This window comes from Mus caroli, chromosome 1, assembly GCF_900094665.2.
Source record: "Mus caroli chromosome 1, CAROLI_EIJ_v1.1, whole genome shotgun sequence".
Classification (NCBI taxonomy): domain Eukaryota; kingdom Metazoa; phylum Chordata; class Mammalia; order Rodentia; family Muridae; genus Mus; species Mus caroli.
In genome coordinates, this window is record NC_034570.1 from 168,243,489 (window position 1) to 168,248,284 (window position 4,796).

Genomic DNA, 4,796 nt, shown 5'->3' on the forward strand with positions numbered 1-4,796 from the left:
TCTGGAAGTCAGAGTACAACGTGTACAAGTCTGTTCACACCCTCCATCACTATGATCTCAGGAATTGAAGAAAGATCCTCGCACTTGATTGTCATGTTCCTTTACTGGCGGGATTCTGATTCAGCCGCTTCACAGGCCGCAGACTTCCTAGAGCATCAAAGGAAGAGCCTATACTATCTTTCCTCCCATGATATCAAGGTGATCAATGGGTTCAGGTATTGTCCACCTGGTATAGTCCTTTATAAGGTTGTCCATCATCTTAATTGTGAATGTAGCTACCGTTGACAGTCCTTGCTGGAGGTTTTATTTCATTAGCAGTTGAATTCCTCTTCTCTAAGGAGCAGGCTCTTTCCTGGTGAGTTATTTAGTTGCCCAGAGTTACAGTGCATCCAGGACACACTGAATTGATACTCGACTCTTTATTTTCAGAATGAAAAGTTGTATCTCCACATCCTCCAGAGGTGACCAAGGGATCTTTTTCTGAATGCTTATGAAAATCACCATAATTGCTGTGTCTCAATATGCTGTAACTGTTATTTTATTCATACATTTGATGCTCAGGATGCCTTCCTGTACTGGCTGGTTTTGTGTGTCAACTTGACACAAGCTAGAGTCATCAGAGAGAAAGGAGCCTCAGTTGAGGAAACACCTCCATGAGATCCAGCTGTAAGGCATTTATTTTCTCAATTGGTGATTAGTAGGGGAGGGCCCATTGTGGGTGGAGCCATCCCTGGGCTGGTGGTCCTGGGTTCTATAAGAAAGCAGGCTGAGCAAGCCAGGGGAAGCAAGCCAGTAAATAACATCCCTCCATGGCCTTTGAATCAGCTCCTGCCTTCAGTTTCCTGCCCTGCTTGAGTTCCTGTCCTGCCTCCCTCCAATAATGGACTGGGATCTGGAAGTGTAAGTCAAATAAGCCCTTTTCTCCCCAACTTGCTTTTGGGTCATGCATGGTGTTACAGTTTTTGGCTACAGCCTAAGTCTCCACAATACAATTCAGCAATCAGGGGAAAGCAAGCAACACAATTTAAAAGGTAGGAAACTTAACAGGGTGGGTGGGCGGGACCCACTTGGGTTCTTCAACAATGAAGTTCAAAGAGGAAAAAGGACATGAAACCTACCGAATATAAGAAACAAGAGAGACTGTGAGTTCCAGGAAAGCCAGGACCGTTAGACAGAGAAACCTTGTCTCAAAACACCATCCCCCTAAACAATAACAACAACAACAACAAAGAATCCAGAGAGACATCACATGATTGTGCTGTCTTGATCTGGTTTGGACCGTCATTTTTCATTTCTTTTTTACTAATTAATGGATTTGGTTTTGTTTTTTTATGGTCCTGGTACTTCACTCGTTCGGCAAGTGCTACAGCTCAGAGGATAAAAGTACTTGCTGCACAAATCTGTCAATCTGAGTTCAATCCTTGGATCCCATAGTGAAAGAATACCCAACTTTAAGAAGTTGTCTTCAGCCTGGCGTGGTGGCGCACGCCTTTAATCCCAGCACTCGGGAGGCAAAGGCAGGTGGATTTCTGAGTTCGAGGCCAGCCTGGTCTACAAAGTGAGTTCCAGGACAGCCAGGACTAAACAGAGAAACCCTGTCTCAAAAAAACCCCAAAAACCAAAAAACAAACAAAATTGTCTTCTGAGCTGTGCATGCATGTACCATGGCATATACATCCCCATACACATATGCACATTTACATCCATATAAAAAAATAATGTAGGAAAATCGAACTTACAAGAAATATCAAGGAAATTTGACAACTGCTACTTAGTTAATGGTATTAAACAATAACCATAATCTTACTTTAGGTATGTTAATATGATGTAATAAATTTAAAAAATATTCCTGGGGCTTGGGAGATGGCTTAGCTGTTTGAAGCACTGGCTGCTCTCTCAGATGACCTAGGTTTGATTGGAGCACCCAAATAGAAGCTCAACCACCTATAACTACAGTTCCAGGGGTTTCAATATCCTCTTCTGACCTCTGAGGGGACCAGGCACACACATGTGGTGCACATATGTACAGGCAGGCTAAACACAACACTCATTCACATAAAATAAAGACATCTGAAAGTTAATTTTAGAAGTTCCTTGTGAGGTTAAGCTTTGGATCTTCAGTGATACATATGCATACAAGTTGTTTTATTGTATGTTTTTAAGGACAGAATATAGCCCCTTGAACTTGTGGGGTTTTGTTGTTGTTGTTGTTTGTTTTTGTTGTTGTTGTTGTTTTGAGACAGGGTTTCTCCTCCCGATTAAAGGCGTGTGCCACCACTGCCCAGCGGCCTTAAACTTGTTATAGAGTAGAAACTTGCCTTGAACTCCTGATCTTCCTGCCTCCGGTTCCTGAGTGCCGAGATTACAGTCATGCCCCTGCCACACCAGGCCTACATGTTTCTAATAAAGATAAAAAGCTGAGCTATCATAGATAAAATTATATCTGAGGGGTTTTTTCCCCCAAAAATAATCTAGTTGAGGTCCGTGCACAAAGCAGTTACAACACGACAGAATCTCATCTGCTTCAAACTGACAGTTATTGAAGGGGAGTCATGAGCCCTGGGGAAGGGGGCCACTAGGATCACTTCTCTGATTTTATATTGCTTGAAAATTGCAAGAAACCCCATCTAGGAAAAAAAGAAAAGAACAGAAAATTGCAAAAGTGTATGACATTTATTTTAAAGTGCAGAGCGCCTTAGAAGGAAGCGGGAGAGGAACTGATTGTGGCAGAGCCACACTGACTCCATAAATATACTCTTGCCTAACTGAGAAACACGTTAGCCACCTGCCAGCTGCAGGAGGAGAGTCAGAAGAAAGAGCTATGTGACCAAAGGGAGCCAGTGGTTGGGCTCATCACAGCCTGTGCTGGGGTCTTGGCACACAGTCAGCACACTTATTCTTTCAATAGCCTGTGGAATTGGGGACACTGCTCATCTGATAAAGTGCAGGTCTATACCTCACAGGGATAGGATTCTTTCTCTCTGGAGCCCATACATGTTTTTTTCCTTGCCAATGTGTGCGTGTATGTGTATGTATGTTTGCGTGTGCGAGCATGCACATTCTCAAGTAGGGAGGGGGACCAAACCCAAAGCCTGCAGGAAGTTAGATACAGCCCCACTCACAGAATTCCTATTCTTGACAAAAAAAAAAGCAGCAGCACAAATCTCTCTTAACACATGACAGCACTGTCTGTCCGTTCTCTTAAAGTTCATCACAGTCATCCTGTGAGAGAAATACTACCGTGGGCCCCATCGCACAGATGAGAGTGCTGAGATAGTAAATAACTTCAAGATTATACAGCTAACATGCTGCAAAGTCAGACTGCCAAAGGCAAGGTATTGAGGGGTGGGGATGGAGAGATGGCTCAGCTGGTAAGAGCACTTGTTGCTCTTGCAGAGGACCTGGGTTCGTTCTCCCCACATCGGGAGGCTCACAATTGCCTGTTATTCCAGTTCCAGGGTCTCTAATGCTTTCTTCTGGCCCCCAAGGGCACCTACACTGTGTTGCATGCATTCACACTGCCAGGCCCTCACATGGACTCCATTCTCTCTCTCTCCTCTCTCTCTCTCTCTCTCTCTCTCTCTCTCTCTCTCTCTCTCTCTCTCTCTCTCTCTCTCTCTCTCTCTCTCTCTCTCTCTCTCTCTCTCTGTGTATGTGTGTGTGTGTGTGTGTGTGTGTGTGTGTGTGTGTATGATTGATGCTGAGGATGGAACTTGTCTTATGCATGCTGAGCTCAAACACTGAGCATCACCCCGGTCCTACTGAGTGTGTATTGAGCACCTGAAAGAGACAGAATCTCTTGAGATCTGGGGTGTGGCGATTTTGCACTTCTTTTGTTAACTTAAAGGTTTCCAGCTGCAAAGTCTCCGAGGAGCTCTCAGGAGATGACAGAGTTAAACTCAGGTGCAGGCTGGTGAAAGCTCAATCAGCACCCCACAAAGGGTTCTACTGAACCCCAAGCCTTAAGCTCTGTATTGCCTATGGATCTTACCACACTGCAACATGGTCTTTACCCTGGAATAGCAAGCTCATCTCTGCCCTAGAACCTTCCCTCTCCTATTAGAGTCATTTAGCTTGACTCTGCCTGCACTCCCAGCACCCCCTATTCTGGAATCTATCTATTCATTAAAATTTTTTTAATGTATATTAGGATTTTTTTTCTTCACTTTCATTTATGACTGTGTACCACATGTGTGCCAGGTGCCCATAAAGGCAAGAAAATGGCATTGAGTCTTCTGGGACTAGAATCACAAACAGTTATGAGCTGGGATGTGGGTGATGGGAATTGAACCCAGGTCCTCTGGAAGATCAGCCAGTGCTCTTAACCACTGAGCCATCTCTCCAGCTCCCTTCTTTGGAATCTAAATGACTTTTTGAGTTGGATGAATCCGATTAGTTCTTAACTATCTACACTGCACAATTGTTATCTAACAATCTTAGTATGTTCATTACTTGTATTACACACATGTCATTTTAAAAAAAAAATTAAACATTTTATGTCACTGTCTCGTCTAACCAAGGCTGGGCTTAAACTCGGTGTTATCTAATTCTAGAATAGCTTGACTATAGTTAATTAAATAATTTTGTATGTTTGATTTCATATGTGGGGGTGCATACATGCGTAGGTGTGGAGATTAGAGAACAATTTTATGGAATGACTTCTCTCCTTCCACCTTTATGTGCGTCATGGAGATTGAACTCAGGTCTCCAGGCTCAGGTACAAACACTTCACCAACTGAGCCATTCTGCTGGCCTCTTAGGTTTATTCTTTAGTTATTTCTCTCTCCCCTCCCCCC